The following is an 18,662-nucleotide window of genomic DNA, read 5'->3' as shown; positions in this document are numbered from 1 at the left end:
CTAAATTGCATTAGAAGTCACATTGAAGGTGTGTACCTTTCAGATTATATTCCTCCTATTAGTCTCTAATGATATGCTAATGATGTAGTTATTTTGGTGAAAAATCAAGCAGAGGTGGATAGTTTGAGTCTCATAGTTCATCGGTTTAGGGGAATGCCCTCTGCAAAGATAAATTGGGGAAAAAGTTGTGCTTCACAAATTGGGAAATGGTCTGGAGGGATCATAGCTTTGCCAGGGATAAATAACATTGGGATAAATAACATTGGGTTGACACAGGTCAACATTCACAAGACCACAGGGCCAAACGGATTACCAGGACGTGAACTCAGAGCATGCGCTGACCAACTTGGAGGTTTCTTCACTGACATCTTCAACCTCTCCCTGACCGAGTCTGTAATACCAACATGTTTCAAGCAGACCACCATAGTCCCTGTGCCAAAGAACACTAAGGTAACCTGCCTAAATGACTACCGACCTGTGGCACTCACATCTGTAGCCATGAAGTGCTTTGAAAGGCTGGTCATTATGTTTTATTTTTTATTATTTCATCTTTATTTAACCAGGTAGGCCAGTTCAGTTGACAACAAGCACTCATTTACAACTGCGACCTGGCCAAGATAAAGAAAAGCAGTGTGACAAAAACAACAGAGTTGCACATGGGATAAACAAACGCACAGTCAATAACACAATAGAAAAAATCAATATACAGTGTGTGTAAATGTAGTAAGATTAAGGAGGTGAGGTCAGGCAATTAATAGGCCATATTGTTGAAATAATTACAATATAGCATTAACACTGGAGTGATATATGTGCAGATGATAATGTGCAAGTAGAGATACTGCGGTGCAAAAGAGCAAAAATAAATAACAATATGGGGATGAGGTAGTTAGGTGGGCTATTTATAGATGGGCTGTGTACATGTGCAATGATCGGTAAGCTGCTCTGACAGCTGATGCTGATGCTTCAGTGATTTTTGCAATTTGTTCCAGTCATTGGCAGCAGAGAACTGGACAGAAAGGAGGCCAAAGCAGGAGTTGGCTTTGGGGATGACCAGTGAAATATACCTGCTGGAGCGTGTGCTATTGGTGGGTGTTGCTATGGTGACCAGTGAGTTGAGATAAGGCGGGGCTTTACCTAGGAAAGACTTATAGATGACCTGGAGCCAGTGGGTTTGGCGGCGAAAATTAAGCGAGGGTCAGCCAACGAGAGCATATAGGTCGCAGTGGTGGGTAGTATATAGGGCTTTGGTGACAAAACAGATGGCACTGTGATAAACTACATCCAATTTGCTGAGTAGAGTGTTGGAGGCTATTTTGTAAATTACATGGCCAAAGTCAAGGATCGGTAGGATAGTCAGTTTTACGAGGGTATGGTGAGCAGCATAAGTGAAGGAGGGTTTGTTGCAAAATAAGAAGCGGATTCTAGATTTAATTTTGGATTGGAGATGCTTAATGTGAGTCTGGAAGGAGAGTTACAGACTAACCAGTTACAGACTAACCAGACACCGAGGTATTTGTAAACACCTGTCGTTCAAAGATCATTTGTAAAAATCCAAATGACTTCACAGATCTTCATTGTAAAGGGTTTAAACACTGATTCCCATGCTTGTTCAATGACCATAAACAATTAATGAACATGCACTGGTGGAACGGTCGTTAAGACTCTAACAGCTTACAGACGGTAGGCAATTAAGGTCACAGTTATAAAAACTTATGACACTAAAGATGTCTTTCTACTTACTCTTACTTACTTACTCTCCATCAGTGCTCAGACTGTCCGCAATAGGCTGGGAGAGGCTGGACTGAGGGCTTGTAGGCCTGTTGTAAGGCAGTTCCTCACCAGACATCACCGGCAACAACATCGCATATGGGCACAAACCCACCGTCGCTGGACCAGACAGGACTGGCAAAAAGTGCTCTTCACTGACGAGTCGCGGTTTTGTCTTACCTGGGGTGATGGTTGAATTCGCATTTATCATTGAAGGAATGAGCGTTACACCGAGGCCTGTACTCTGGAGCGGGATCGATTTGGAGGTGGAGGGTCCGTCATGGTGTGGGGCGGTGTGTCACAGCATCATCGGACTGAGCTGGTTGTCAATGCAGGCAATCTCAGCGCTGTGCGTTACAGGGAAGACATCTTTCTCCCTCATGTGATAACATCATAACATGACCCTCCAGCATGACACTGCCACCAGTCATACTGCTCGTTCTGTGCTTGATTACCTACAAGACAGAAATGTCAGTGTTCTGCCATGGCCAGCGAAGAGCCTGGATCTCAATCCCATTGAGCACGTCTGGGACCTGTTGGACCAGAGGGTGAGGGCTAGGGCCATCCCCCCCCAGAAATGTCCAGGAACTTGCAGGTGCCTTGGTGGAAGAGTTGGGTAATAATCTCACAGCAAGAACTGGCAAGTCTGGTGCAGTCCATGAGGACATGCACTGCAGTACTTAATGCAGCTGGTGGCCACACCAGACACTGAGTGTTACTTTTGATTTTGACCCCCCCTTTTCAGGGACACATTATTCAATTTCTGTTAGCCACGTCTGTGAAACTTGTTCAGTTTATGTCTCAGTTGTTAAATCTTGTTATGTTCATACAAATATTTACACATGTCAAAAATGAAAAAATGGGTACCCCCATAGAGACTGCCAGAGGACCGGACAGCATGCCCTCCGATTTGACACACTGAACTCTGTCTGCAAAGTAATTGGTGAACCAGGCAAGGCAGTCATCCGAAAAACCGAGGCTACTGAGTCTGCCGATAAGAATATGGTGATTGACAGAGTCGAAAGCCTTGGCAAGGTCGATGAAGACGGCTGCACAGTACTGTCTTTTATCGATGGCGGTTATGATATCGTTTAGTACCTTGAGTGTGGCTGAGGTGCACCCGTGACCGGCTCGGCAAAAACCAGATTGCACAGCGGAGAAGGTACGGTGGGATTCGAGATGGTCAGTGACCTGTTTGTTGACTTGGCTTTCGAAGACCTTAGATAGGCAGGGCAGGATGGATATAGGTCTATAACAGTTTGGGTCCAGGGTGTCTCCCCCTTTGAAGAGGGGGATGACTGCGGCTGCTTTCCAATCCTTGGGGATCTCAGACGATATGAAAGAGAGGTTGAACAGGCTGGTAATAGGGGTTGCGACAATGGCGGCGGATAGTTTCAGAAATAGAGGGTCCAGATTGTCAAGCCCAGCTGATTTGTACGGGTCCAGGTTTTGCAGCTCTTTCAGAACATCTGCTATCTGGATTTGGGTAAAGGAGAGGAGACCTGGAGAGGCTTGGGCGAGGAGCTGCGGGGGTGGCGGAGCTGTTGGCCGAGGTTGGAGTAGCCAGGCGGAAGGCATGGCCAGCCGTTGAGAAATGCTTATTGAAGTTTTCGATAATCATGGATTTATCGGTGGAGACCGTGTTACCTAGCCTCAGTGCAGTGGGCAGCTGGGAGGAGGTGCTCTTGTTCTCCATGGACTTCACAGTGTCCCAGAACTTTTTGGAGTTGGAGCTACAGGATGCAAACTTTTGCCTGAAGAAGCTGGCCTTCGCTTTCCTGACTGGTTCCTGACTTCCCTGAACAGTTGCATATCACGGGGACTATTCGATGCTGTTGCAGTCCGCCACAGGATGTTTTTGTGCTGGTCGAGGGCAGTCAGGTCTGGAGTGAACCAAGGGCTGTATCTGTTCTTGGTTCTGCATTTTTTGAACGGAGCATGCTTATCTAAAATGGTGAGGAAGTTACTTTTAAAGAATGACCAGGCATCCTCAACTGACGGGATGAGGTCAATGTCCTTCCAGGATACTCGGGCCAGGTCGATTAGAAAGGCCTGCTCACAGAAGTGTTTTAGGGAGTGTTTGACAGTGATGAGGGGTGGTCGTTTGACTGCGGCTCCGTGGCGGATACAGGCAATGAGGCAGTGATCGCTGAGATCCTGGTTGAAGACAGCGGAGGTGTATTTGGAGGGCCAGTTGGTCAGGATGACGTCTATGAGGGTGCCCTTGTTTACAGAGTTAGGGTTGTACCTGGTGGGTTCCTTGATGATTTGAGTGAGATTGAGGGCATCTAGCTTAGATTGTAGGACTGCCGGGGTGTTAAGCATATCCCAGTTTAAGTCACCTAACAGAACAAACTCTGAAGCTAGATGGGAGGCGATAAATTCACAAATGGTGTCCAGGGCACAGCTGGGAGCTGAGGGTGGTCGGTAGCAGGCGGCAACAGTGAGAGACTTATTTCTGGAGAGAGTAATTTTCAAAATTAGTAGTTCGAACTGTTTGGGTATGGACCTGGAAAGTATGACATTACTTTGCAGGCTATCTCAGCAGTAGACTGCAACTCCTCCCCCTTTGGCAGTTCTATCTTGACGGAAGATGTTATAGTTGGGTATGGAAATCTCTGAATTTTTGGTGGCCTTTCTGAGCCAGGATTCAGACACGGCAAGGACATCAGGGTTAGCAGAGTGTGCTAAAGCAGTTAGTAAAACAAACTTAGGGAGGAGGCTTCTGATGTTGACATGCATGAAACCAAAGCTTTTTCGATCACAGAAGTCAACAAATGAGGGTGCCTGGGGGCATGCAGGGCCTGGGGCATGCAGGGCCTGGAGGTATAAACAAATTAAAAATCAAAAAGAGATAGAAAGTAAATGGGTCCAGAGAGTGTTTGGGACGCGGTGATTCAGACGGTTAGCAGGCCTGTGCTAACAAGCTAATAGTTCGTAGGCCCGGGCTAGACAAGGTAGCAGTTAGCGGGCCGGAGCTAGAGAAGCTAGCTTAGAATGTAGGATGGCCGGGGTGTTAAGCATATGCCAATTTAGGTCACCTAACATTACGAACTCTGAAGATAAATGGGGGGCAATCTAATCACATATGGTGTCCAGGGCACAGGTAGGGGCTGAGGTGTCTATAGCAAGCGGCAACAGTGAGAGACCTGTTTCTGGACATTTTGATTTTTAAAAGTAGAAGCTCGAACTGTTTGGGCACAGACCTGGATAGTATGACAGAACTTTGCAGGCTCTCTCTGCAATAGATTGCAACTCCGCCACCTCTGGCAGTTCTATCTTGGCTGAAAATGTTGTAGTTGGGGATGGAAATTTCTGAATTGTTGATGTCCTTCCAAAGCCAGGATTGAGATACAGCTAGGACATCTGGGTTGGCAGAGTGTGCTAAAGCAGTGAATAAAACAAACTTCGGGAGGAGGCTTCTGATGTTAACATGCATGAAACCAAGGCTTTTACGGTTATAGGAGTGGAACTGGGGGCTACAGGACCTACATTACTAGAGGAACAGAGGAGTAGGATAAGGGTACGTCTAAAGGCTATAATAACTGGTTGTCTAGTGCGTTGGGAACAGCGAATAAAAGGATTTCTGGGCATGGTAGAATAGAGTCAGGGCATAATGTACAGACAAAGGTATGGTAGGATGTGAGTACAGTGGAGGTAAACCTAGGTGTTGAGTGACAATGAGAGCGGTTTCGTCTCTGGAGGCACCAGTTAAGCCAGGTGAGGTCTCCGCATGTGTGTGGGGTGGGACAAAAGAGCTATCCAAGGCATGTTGAGCGGGACTGAGGGCTCTACAGTGAAATAAAACAATAAGAACTAGCCGAGAGAACAGTAGACATTGACATTCGTGTGTGTGTGTGTGTGAGAGAGAGAGAGTGCTTGTGTCCCTGTGTGTGTTCGTGTGTGTGTGTGTGTGTGTGTGTGTGTGTGTGTGTGTGTGAGAGAGAGAGAGAGAGAGTGCCTGTGTCCCTGTGTGTGTGTGTGTTCGTGTGTGCGTATGTGTGTGTGTTAAATCAAATTGTATTTGTCACATGGACCGAATACAGGGTGTAGACCTTACAGTGAAATTCTCACTTACAAGCCATTAACCAACGATGCAGTTTTAAGAAAATGCCAAAGGAAAGAGCAGCAGGGGGTACCAGTATAGAGTCAATGTGCGGGGGCACTGGTGTCGAGGTAATTGAGGTAATATGTACTGTAAGTGTGCAACCTATATAGCCCCAATATAATCCTCATACTTTAATGATGACAGCTTCTCCATCCTAGAGGGGGAGATCAACCATTTCCAGGCTCAGGAACATGTACTAGTCTGTGGTGACCTAAATGTCAGAACAGGACAAGAACATGACACCCTCAGCACACAAGGAGACAGAACAGGGAAACAACATTTGAGGTTACACCAACAGAAAAAACACCCTAATCTGTGAGGTGTAAGGCTGTTTGAGAGCTCCATGAACACAGTTATGCCTAACATGTTTAGAAGCATTAGACCAGAACCTTGATACTGTTTGACGTCTAAGTTTGAACATGAGTCATGAAGATTAGGCTGGTTGAACCTGCCAGTGCATATGCTTGTCTCAAAGATTACGCCAGGCAAGTCTAAGTACAGTCGGCTGTTACAGTGAAACTGAGAATGGCTCATTAAATTAAATAAATTATACATTTTAATTTGGAAGAGACAGCTTTTGAAACCAACATGGCTCAGTTTAAATAGTTTTTACATTGTAGACACAACTATGACAAAACAACCAACAAAAACGGGTCCCAACTCCTGCAGCTCTGTCACTCGCTGGATCTGCACATAGTCAATGGTAGGCTTCAAGTAGACTCCTATGGTAGGTACACCTACAGCTCATCCTTTGGCAGTAGTACTGTAGACTACTTTAACACTGACCTGAAATCTGTCTAGAAATGAATAAGGAAATGATCTCAACAGAGAAAAATGTCCTCCTGTGTCACGCCCTGGTCGAAGTATTTTGTATTTATCTTCATGTATTGGGTCAGGCCAGTGTGTGGCATGGGGTTTTTGTATTGTGGTGTGTTTGTCTTGGGGTTTTGGTGGTGGTATTGTGATTGTAGCTTAGTGGGGTATCTAGCAAAGTCTATGGCTGTCTGGAGAGGTTCTCAATCAGAGGCAGGTGTTTATCGTTGTCTCTGATTGGGAACTATATTTAGGCAGCCATATTCTTTGAGTTTGTCGTGGGTGATTGTCCTTAGTGTCCTTGTTCCTGTCTATGTTAGTTTTCACTAGTATAGGCTGTTTCGGTTTTCGTTACGTTCTTTGTTTTGTAGTGTTTGTATTTTAGATTTGTGTTACGTTTTTTGTTCATTAAACATGGATCGCAATCTACACGCTGCGTTTTGGTCCGACTCTCCTTCACCACACCTAGAAAACCGTTACATCCTGTGTGCTCCCTATTTCCCTCCACTAGAATCCCCATACTTTAACGATGACAGCTCCATCCTAGAGGTGGAGATCAACAATTTCCAGGCTCAGGGACATGTACTCGTTTGTGGCGACCTAAATGCCAGAACTGGACAAGAATCTGACACCCTCAGCACACAGGGGGACAAACACGTACCTGGAGGTGATATCATTCCCAACCCCATATGCCCCCCTTGACACAACTACGAAAACATAACCAGTAAAAAAAGGTCACAACTCCTGCAGCTCTGTCGGACGCCGGGTATGTACATAGTCAATGCTAGGTACACCTATAGCTCTGTTACATTCTGGGTATGTACATATTCAATGGTAGGCTTCGAGGGGACTCCTAGGGTAGGTAAACCTGTAGCTCTGTTACATTCTGGGTATGTACATATTCAATGGTAGGCTTCGAGGGGACTCCTAGGGTAGGTAAACCTGTAGCTCTGTTACATCCTGGGTATGTACATAGTCAATGGTAGGCTTTGAGGGGACTCCTAGGGCAGGTAAACCTGTAGCTCTGTTACATCCTAGGTATGTACATAGTCAATGGTAGGCTTTGAGGGGACTCCTAGGGCAGGTAAACCTGTAGCTCTGTTACATCCTGGGTATGTACATAGTCAATGGTAGGCTGCGAGGGGACTCCTGGGGCAGGTAAACCTGTAGCTCTGTTACACCCTGGGTATGTACATAGTCAATGGTAGGCTTCGAGGGGACTCCTAGGGCAGGTAAACCTGTAGCTCTGTTACATCCTGGGTATGTACATAGTCAATGGTAGGCTTCGAGGGGACTCCTAGGGCAGGTAAACCTGTTGCTCATCTCTTGTCAATAGTACTTTAGACTACTTTATCACTGACCGAAACCCAGAGTCTCTTAGAGTTCAGTCAGTCCACTGACACCTCTATCAGATCACAGCAGAATCACACTCTACTTTAACATAGCTTTGCTCAATCATGAGGCATCAAAGCCAAAGGAACTGAATAATATTATGAAATGCTATAGATGGAAGGAAAATCTACCAAAAAACTATTCCTTTCTAGACAATTTCCTGAGCAAAATGTTTCACTGTAATAGTGAAGGTGTAAACTTGGCAGTAGAAAACCTAAACAGTATATTTGATCTCTCAAATGAACAACAATGACAAAAGGTTTAATGAAGAATGCAAAAACCTAAGTGTGTAATGTTTACTGTACATTTTTATTGTTTGAGAGAGAGAGAGAGAGAGAGAGCTCTGTCTTAGTGTCATTAAAACACCTAAATCACTTCATGTGTTAAACTGTTGGTCATTTGCATAGTTCTAACAAATATTACTGGCTTGGTTTTGTGTAACGCACTACAAGTGCATCGCATAGCCAAATACATACAAATAAGTTGAGACACACATTCTCTCTCCCTCTCACACACACACACACTCACCAACACAAACACACACACACTCTTGGAGAGCTTCGGGTAGTATGTAGCTGGTTTGGTCTTTCAGCGAGACAGAGGCAGGGCCTTCAAAGTGATGACTGAAGGGGGTAGAGATGGAGAATGTCTGCCCTCTGTCACCCTGCTAAAGTCTGCTCTGTGTGCGTGGGAACTGAGTGGAACTGCTCTAAAGTCTTTCTGCACACATTATCACAGCTGGATGTCTACCCATCAGAGACGGTTGTGCTGGCCATCAGAGTACAGCCCATGCATGCACACACACACCGACAAGTAAGAGTGTGCGTGCACACACACACATACTGTACATATACACAGACGCACACACAAACACACACTCACACGCACAGAAGCACACACAAAGACTAACAAACACAAGCAAGCACAGAGCTAAGCAGAAAATGCCAGCCTGTGAATAACAAAGAGAGAGAGAAAGAGGGAGAGAGTGTACATAATGTTTTTTTGTTTTGTTTAGGTTTCATGGTCGTGCGTCACATTCATTTTCTCTGGTAGAGCAGCTCTTTTCTTCTCTTCCCTCCTACACTCGGCAAACACGTGGCTCCTAGCATTGGGAAGGCAACAGAAACAACCGACACTCACACATACATCCGCCCACCCACATACACCCACCCACACACAGCCAGAGACACGCAGCCAAAGACACACAGCTATTTGTCTCTCTCTCTCTGTCTGTCGCTCTCTCTGTCTGTCGCTCTGTCTGTCGCTCTCTCTGTCTGTCCCTCTCTCTGTCTGTCCCTCTCTCTGTCTGTCCCTCTCTCTGTCTGTCCCTCTCCCTGTCTGTCCCTCTCCCTGTCTGTCCCTCGCCATGTCTGTCCCTCGCCATGTCTGTCCCTCTCTCTCTGTCCCTCTCTCTCTGTCCCTCTCTCTCTGTCCCTCTCTCTGTCTGTCCCTCTCTCTGTCTGTCCCTCTCTCTGTCTGTCCCTCTCTCTGTCTGTCCCTCTCTCTGTCTGTCCCTCTCTCTGTCTGTCCCTCTCCATGTCTGTCCCTCTCCATGTCTGTCCCTCTCTCTGTCTGTCCCTCTCTCTGTCTGTCCCTCTCTCTGTCTGTCCCTCTCTCTGTCTGTCCCTCTCTCTGTCTGTCCCTCTCTCTGTCTGTCCCTCTCCATGTCTGTCCCTCTCCATGTCTGTCCCTCTCCATGTCTGTCCCTCTCCATGTCTGTCCCTCTCCCTGTCTGTCCCTCGCCATGTCTGTCCCTCGCCATGTCTGTCCCTCTCCATGTCTGTCCCTCTCTCTGTCTGTCCCTCTCTCTCTCTGTCCCTCTCTCTCTGTCCCTCTCTCTCTGTCCCTCTCTCTCTGTCCCTCTCTATGTCTGTCCCTCTCCATGTCTGTCCCTCTCCATGTCTGTCCCTCTCCATGTCTGTCCCTCTCTCTGTCTGTCCCTCTCTCTGTCTGTCCCTCTCTCTGTCTGTCCCTCTCTCTCTCTGTCCCTCTCTCTCTGTCCCTCTCTCTCTGTCCCTCTCTCTCTGTCCCTCTCTATGTCTGTCCCTCTCCATGTCTGTCCCTCTCCATGTCTGTCCCTCTCCATGTCTGTCCCTCTCCATGTCTGTCCCTCTCCCTGTCTGTCCCTCGCCATGTCTGTCCCTCGCCATGTCTGTCCCTCTCCATGTCTGTCCCTCTCTCTGTCTGTCCCTCTCTCTCTCTGTCCCTCTCTCTCTGTCCCTCTCTCTCTGTCCCTCTCTATGTCTGTCCCTCTCTATGTCTGTCCCTCTCCATGTCTGTCCCTCTCCATGTCTGTCCCTCTCCATGTCTGTCCCTCTCTCTGTCTGTCCCTCTCTCTGTCTGTCCCTCTCTCTGTCTGTCCCTCTCTCTGTCTGTCCCTCTCTCTGTCTGTCCCTCTCTCTGTCTGTCCCTCTCTCTGTCTGTCCCTCTCTCTGTCTGTCCCTCTCTCTGTCTGTCCCTCTCTCTGTCTGTCCCTCTCTCTGTCTGTCCCTCTCTCTGTCTGTCCCTCTCTCTGTCTGTCCCTCTCTCTGTCTGTCCCTCTCTCTGTCTGTCCCTCTCTCTGTCTGTCCCTCTCTCTGTCTGTCCCTCTCCATGTCTGTCCCTCTCTCTGTCTGTCCCTCTCCATGTCTGTCCCTCTCTCTGTCTGTCCCTCTCTCTGTCCCTCTCTCTGTCTGTCCCTCTCTGTCTGTCCCTCTCTCTGTCTGTCCCTCTCTCTGTCTGTCCCTCTCTCTGTCTGTCCCTCTCTCTGTCTGTCCCTCTCTCTGTCTGTCCCTCTCTCTGTCTGTCCCTCTCTCTGTCTGTCCCTCTCTCTGTCTGTCCCTCTCTCTGTCTGTCCCTCTCCATGTCTGTCCCTCTCCATGTCTGTCCCTCTCCCTGTCTGTCCCTCTCTCTGTCTGTCCCTCTCTCTGTCTGTCCCTCTCTCTGTCTGTCCCTCTCTCTGTCTGTCCCTCTCTCTGTCTGTCCCTCTCTCTGTCTGTCCCTCTCTCTGTCTGTCCCTCTCTCTGTCTGTCCCTCTCTCTGTCTGTCCCTCTCTCTGTCTGTCCCTCTCTCTGTCTGTCCCTCTCTCTGTCTGTCCCTCTCTCTGTCTGTCCCTCTCCATGTCTGTCCCTCTCCATGTCTGTCCCTCTCCCTCTCTATGTCTGTCCCTCTCCCTCTCTATGTCTGTCCCTCTCTCTCTCTATGTCTGTCTCTCTCTCTCTCTCTCTCTCTCTCTCTCTCTCTCTCTCTCTCTCTCTCTCTCTCTCTCTCTCTCTCTCTCTCTCTCTCTCTCTCTCTCTCTCTCTCTCTCTCTCTCTCTCTCTCTCTCTCTCTCTCTCTCTCTCTCTCTCTCTCTGTTGGTGTGTGTCTTTTCCTCTTTCTCCTCTCTGATCATCTCAATTAAAGACTGTGGAAACCATTGAGCAGCAGAGTACAGAATGGTCTACCTGGTAAGGCAGTGTGAGACTCGAGGTGGTGATTTGAGGTCGGTGCAGACAGAGGCCTCTTATCTTCAGAAGTACGGTACGGGACAGGACAGAGATGACCAAGGAAATACGATACCAAGGAACAACCTATTCACACCTGGAAAGGAGAAAGGGTGAATAAGTTTACTTAAGACTAGGACTAATATACTATGGTACACAGACACACACACACACTCAAGCACTGTATCGACAGTGAAGTGTGTACATTTACAAACAGAGAGAAAGAGAGGAGGAGATAGGGGGAATGAGAGGGAGAGAAAAAAAGAGAGAGAAAGAGAACGAACAAGGTTCTAATCCAAAAGATTCCTCCTATTATTGAGTGCAGTCCAGAAACCTTGTTTGTTTATTTCATATATTGGCTAAATATTTATTTCCCTCCCAGAAGTTAGAAATAAACAAACAGTAGATTAGATCATGACCATGAATTACAGTGACTGTTTCTTCAGCCGGCCCAGTTGATCAATGAGCATGAATCACAGTGTTTCTTCAGCCGGCCCAGTTGATCATGAGCATGAATTACAGTGACTATTTCTTCCACCAGCCCAGTTGATTACTGGCACACCCTGATCTGTTTCACCTGTCTTTGTGCTTGCCTCCACCCACCTCCAGGTGTTGCCCATCTTCCCCATTATCCCCTGTGTATTTATACCTGTGTTCTCTGTTTGTCTGCTGCCAGTTCGTTTTGTTACACCCTCTCTGGATTAATGACCACTGCCTGCCTTGACCTGTCGTTTGCCTGCCCCTGTTTTGGAATTAAACTTTTGTTTCTTAGACACTGACTGCATCGGGGTCTTACCTAAAATGTGATAACTACAGTGACTGTTTTGTCAGTCACCCTAGCTCCCTGGATGGCATGTTGTGTATTGTGGGTTATCATCTGGTACTGTAGTGTCTTGTTAAAACCAACCAGCTAATGTCTTCATGAAGTGCTTTGAGAGACTAGTCAAGGACCATATCACCTCCACCCTACCTGACACCCTAGACCCACTCCAATTTGCTTACCCCCCCAATAGGTCCACAGACGATGCAATCGCAACCACACTGCCCACCTGGACAAGAGGAATACCTTTGTGAGAATGCTGTTCATCGACAACAGCTCAGCATTTAACACCATTTTAATATACATTAATATACATACATATAATATACATATTACCCTCCAAACTCGTCATCAAGCTCGAGGCCGTAGGTCTCGACCCCGCCCTGTGCAACTGGGTACTGGACTTCCTGATGGGCCGCCCCCAGGTGGTGTAGGTAGGTAACAACATCTCCACCCCGCTGATCCTCAACACTGGGGCCCCACAAGGGTGCATTCTGAGCCCTCTCCTGTACTCCCTGTTCACCCACGACTGCGTGGCCATGCACCCCTCCAACTCAATCATCAAGTTTGCGGACGACACTACAGTGGTAGGCTTGATTACCAACAATGACGAGACAGCCGACAGGGAGGAGGTGAGGGCCCTCGGAGTGTGGTGTCAGGAAAATAACCTCACACTCAACGTCAACAAAACAAAGGAGATGATTGTGGACTTCAGGAAACAGCAGAGGGAGCACCCCCCTATCCAAATTGATGGGATAGTAGTGGAGAGGGTAGTAAGTTTTAAGTTGATACACATCACGGATACACATCACGGACAAACTGAATTGGTCCATCCACACAGACAGCGTTGTGAAGAAGGCACAGCAGCGCTCCGCCCACAAACGTAAGGCTCTCCAGAGGGTAGTGATATCTGCACAACGCATCACCGGGGGCAAACTACCTGCCCTCCAGGACACCTACACCACCCGATGTTACAGGAAGGCCATAAAGATCATCAAGGACAACAACCACCGGAGCCACTGCCTGTTCGCCCCGCTATCATCCAGAAGACGAGGTCATTACAGGTGCATCAAAGCAGGGACCGAGAGACTGAAAAACAGCTTCTATCGCAAGGCCATCAGACTGTTATATAGCCACCACTAACATTGAGTGGCTGCTGCAACATACTGACTCAACTTCAGCCACTTTAATAATGGAAATTGATGGAAAAAATGTATCACTAGCCACTTTAAACAATGCCACTTAATATAATGTTTACATACCCTACATTACTCATCTCATATGTATATACTGTACTCTATATCATCTACTGCATCTTGCCGATGCCGTTCTGTACCATCACTCATTCATATATCTTTATGTAATATTCTTTATCCCTTTACACTTGTGTGTATAAGGTCGTAGTTGTGGAATTGTTAGGTCAGATTACTCGTTGGTTATTACTGCATTGTCGGAACTAGAAGCACAAGCATTTCGCGACACTCGCATTAACATCTGCTAACCATGTGTAGGTGACAAATAAAATCTGATTTGATTTGAGTTCATCAATACCAATCCCATCCCCTCTGAGAGACAGCCATCCTATCCTACGCCAGGATCATAGTCAGCACGGGAGACTGGCCCATCCTCAGTCCCATCCACTCCCACTTCACATGGACACACATACACACAAACAAACAGAGAGAGGATGGACCGGGGTCCGATCCCGTCACAAAGACCATCAAAATGGTTCTGGATGAGAGAGAGCCGAGCCGTAAAGTCCCGGAGCTTACAGCAGGACAAAGTGGGAATAAAGTAAAAGCAGAACACCAGCAACAGACATAAGCACTGAGTCATACAGTCATGAACAGACTCTCAGACAGACAATATGTTCACTGATCAAACATACAGAATAAGTACACAGCTAGCTACACACAGTACATTACACAATAACCCACTCCAGGCGCTGTGGGTTCTTGGTAATGTACTAGACTCAACTCAGCCTGGTCCCTATTTCTGCTGTCTTGCCAACTCCTTTTGTCTGCTAAAGACGCCAGCAATAGCCTGCGCTCACAGAGCTTTCTCTATTTCTCTCTCTCTCTCTGGTTCTGCCACGGCTCTGTTCAGGATGTCATTATGTGAGTTTCAGAGTGTGCAGCATCTAAATGAGTCTCTCTACTCTGACCACTCGGGGTGTGGCTCGGTTGTTTTCTGTGTGTTCTTGGTTTTACTATCCTTGTGGGGACTAGAAGTCCTCACAAGGATAGCCAAACAAGTAAAAGTTGGATAAGTGGGGACATTTCACCGGACCTCACAAGGGAAATTGCTATTTTAGGCTTATGGGTTAGGTTTAGAGATAGGGTTAGAAGTAGGGTTAAGTTAAGAGATAGGGTTAGAATTGGGGTTAAAAGTTGAGGTTAGGTTTGGGAAAATAGGATTTTGAATGGGAATGTATTGTTAGGATAGTAAAACAAACGTGTGTGTGTGTGTGTTGACTCATCCCTTTAGCAGTGTATCTTGCCGTAGGAATAAGGCAGATGGTTGTTAGCATACACCCAGCATCACCCTGTGAACTGCTGTCTCACCCTCCTCTCTATTGCAGTGATCTTACATACGCTACTCTGAGGGACACACTCACACTCTGTTTGCCAGGTCTATACATGCCAGGCGACATGTGTTTCCCTCACACACTTGTCCTCGCTTTCATCCTGAGAGATCATACGGCTTAACCCAGGGTTTCCCAATGTCAGGGTTTAAACCCCCCCGGGTGCACGTTTTGGTTTTATGCACTAGCACTACACAGCAGATTCCAATAATCAAAGCTCGATGATGAGTTGGTTATTTGAATCAGCTGTGTAGTACTAGGGCGAAATGTGCACCCAGGTGGGGCCCCAGGACCTATTTAAATGTAATGAAAATGTGTCATTCAGGCTTTCATGTGAACAGCTGCCAACACGTCCTACAGAATAGTAGAAGATGCTATAGTTAATACAATGGGGACAACTAGCGTAACATCTCATGCTTGACTGTTTTTATGTGATATAAAAGGTAACGGTAATGTAGATACTGTTGTGTTAGTGCTCTACTGCACTTTATGAATATAAAGAAGGTTAAAAGATCATAAGGGCTTTTACAGGGCTTGCCCTTGTTGTACTGGCCACATCTCCACTGAGTCCTTTAACGTTAGCTACATGCTATTGCCAGTAGTGCCGCATCCCAGGGGGAGTAGTGTTGGTGATGGTACTGGCCTCAATCCCCCCTATCTGAGATCTCTACTGCAGCCCTCATCCTCATTCTGTTAAAGGTCCCTAAAGCACACACATCCCTGGGTTACTCGTCTTTTCAGTTCGCTGCAGCTAGCGACTGGAACGAGCTGCAACAAACACTCAAACTGGACAGTTTTATCTCAATCTCTTCATTCAAAGACTCAACCATGAACACTCTTACTGACAGTTGTGGCTACTTTGCGTGATGTATTGTTGTCTCTACCGTCTTGCCCTTTGTGCTGTTGTCTGTGCCTAATAATATTCGTACCATGTTTAGTGCTGTGATTTTTTATCCCAGCCCCCGTCCCCGAAGGAGGCCTTTCGCCTTCTGGTAGGCTGTCATTGTGAATAATAATTTGTTCTTAATGGACTTATCAAGTTAAATAAAGGTTCAATAAAAACTAAAAACATTTGAAATGGTGGTGATGGTGGTTTGTAAGTGCGGTTGCTACAGTTTCTGAGAAAAGGAACAACTTTTGCTCACTATTACAGTTTCTAACAAGACTCCATGAGGGGACAGTGGAAGTAGACATCCTCCTCCTTCCCTAACTTGAAGTTTCTATCTACCACTGCCTTAACCTCATCCATAATTCACATAATGAACACCCACACATGCACTAACAAAAATAGACACACACTGCTTATCCCCCCAGGACCCCTTCTCCCAGCAGCCACCTGTCAGGACCGCTACTCCCAGCAGCCACCTGTCAGACCATGTAAAAAGAAGCCCGCAGGGGGGCCGAGGTTAAAGTGAACCTGCATTTTTTTTTTTTCAGGAAATCTCAGGGCTCATGAATTTACAATGTGGCGGAGGAGGATAGGGATCTCTCTCTCTGAAGAAGAAAAGACAGATCAATTTTTCTTTGCCTTTGAACTGCAGAAAGCTACTTGTTTGCACTGTTAGACTCCTTAGGATGAATCTGAAGCACGTTGCCTTAGACGACTCCAAAACCTGATTAAAAGTTTGGCTGGTGTGTTTGTTTACATAAGATATTTCATTTTAAATGAGTAGGATTTACTCTGTTTAGGTATTCCTATATGCTTAATTTAGAATTATTAATGTAACTTTAGTATTTCTACAAACATTGGGCTACATTAATAACACTAAATTAAGCATATAGGAATACCTATTTCTTAACTGCTCAACACAGAATAGCTGCATGTGCGCACTCCCTCAAATACTTGAGAAAATATTAGTTATATTTATTCAGCTTTGTTCAATTGTATTCTTCATACTCTAAATCATTTAAAATAATGCCACGGAATTCTAAGCAAATCTTGCTTGCTAAATGAGCTAGTGTAGCCCACAGCCATATGGCATAGACGGATCAGGACAACTCAGAGTATGCTATTCTGTTCTTCTGAAATAGACTACATTTTCTTCAAATCATGCTTCTTTAGAACTAAAATAAACTAAAGTCGACCTATTCTATTTTGTGCGAGAAATAAATATTCCAAACATAGTCTGGGATAGTTAAGGGATGCGATAGATCCCAAATTAATACAACCTCTAGCATCAAAAAACATTTGTTACACAATGTGGCTGACGCAAGAGATTAGTTTAAAATTTTGATGAACTATTATGCTATTTCTTCACATTATAAGCACAGCAGTGTGCACATGGCAGTAGATTATAAGCGCGAACGTTCCATTAGCGGAAAACACCATTATCAAAATGTACCACAAATACAATTATGCATGTAATTATTTTATTATAAAGGAGGCTTTGAAAATGATCTTCCTCAAAGTTGAAACTCACACACTGCTTATGTACGCCAGTTAGGCTCTACACCTCTTGTAAAGCGGATTAATGTGCTTCATTTTAAGAAATTATTTGGCCACTTTAGTTATGATACAAACCTTATCAAAACATATAGGCCTATGGGCTAGGCTACATGAGGTGTGTGACAATGACTAGAAAAAGTTGCTGGGCATCATTCACAAGTGATAATATATCATTCACAAGTGATAATATATCATTCACAAGTGGCTAAAATTGTCACCCACCAGACTATTCTTGATTTAATCTAAATAATATATATGTGTGAAATTTGTTTTGATTTAGAATGGCCCATATTCATGCGCCTGTATCGATACAGGGGCAGCAGGGAAAAATCTATGCACATAATAGGCAAAAAGCGAATGAAGGACGCTTTTCCGGTGGTTCATTTTCATGCAATCCATGTAGGCTATGCTCCTGTTGTAAATATAAGCAATGTGCTTAATATTAGGAAAGTTGAGAAATAAATATAGCAGGCCAGGCCTAGCTTATAGAAGGCTGATATGGCCTCTATTAAAAAGAGGAGGATCCTAACTGTTTTCTCACACAATTGCATAGCCTATAGAAATGTTGCGTAACATTAACTCATGGGCTCTCATGAAGTGTTTGATGTGATTTTTGATTACATTTGCATTGATGTCAGAGTGATTAGAGGGACAATAGAGTGCTGACTACCAGGCAGTTAGCAAGTTTGTTAGGCTACTAATGACCATGAGCAGCATCAGATCTTGGAGAAGCCTAATTATCGTGGCTATATGGTCAAGTGGAATCTTACTGCCTTTCATTACTCGTGACCGCCGGTGTGGCGGCAATACGGTCACCGCAACAGCCCTAGTCACTTGTGCCGAATACAACGGGTGTAGGCTTTACCATGGAATGCTTCCCAACGATGCAGAGTTTAAAAAAATATATATAGTAAAAAGAACAATAGTAACACAAGAGGAATCAAATACACAAGAATGGAGCTATGTACAGGGAGTACCAAATCAATGTGCATGGGTATGACTAGGTAAAGTGACTCGGCATCAGGATAGAGAAGAATAAGAATAAAATAAAGAACAGAGTAGTAGCTGCATATGATGAGTGTAAAAGTGTGTGCGTGTATGTGTGTTCGTGTAGTGTTGGTATGCATGTGTGTTGTGTGTGTACATGTGAACGTGTGTTGGTTTTGTGTGAGTGTCGGCGTACCGTGTGTGAGTTTGTATATAGTGTGTATACAGTGCCTTTAGAAAGTATTCATACCCCTTGACTTATTCCACATTTTATTGTGTTA

The 18,662-nt window shown here is 45.7% G+C and overlaps 1 protein-coding gene across 22 annotated transcripts in view; it reads right to left on the bottom strand.

Annotated features, from left to right (window-relative positions):
• The window catches only part of LOC118385851 (microtubule-associated protein 2-like), a 170,954-nt gene that overhangs the window by 91,247 nt on the left and 61,045 nt on the right, over positions 1 to 18,662 (bottom strand). For 20 of the 22 annotated variants that reach the window (XM_052522665.1, XM_052522666.1, XM_052522674.1 and 17 more), the window contains one exon: positions 11,506 to 11,641. The exons of the other annotated variants lie outside the window; for them this stretch is intronic. The gene's annotated coding sequence lies outside the window, so the exon portion shown is untranslated. The remainder of the gene's footprint in view (positions 1 to 11,505; positions 11,642 to 18,662) is intronic. 22 annotated transcript variants of the gene reach the window in all.

The sequence above is a fragment of the Oncorhynchus keta genome, chromosome 7 (genome assembly GCF_023373465.1).
Source record: "Oncorhynchus keta strain PuntledgeMale-10-30-2019 chromosome 7, Oket_V2, whole genome shotgun sequence".
Taxonomy (NCBI): Eukaryota; Metazoa; Chordata; class Actinopteri; order Salmoniformes; family Salmonidae; genus Oncorhynchus; species Oncorhynchus keta.
This window is presented reverse-complemented; position numbering and strand designations above follow the sequence as displayed.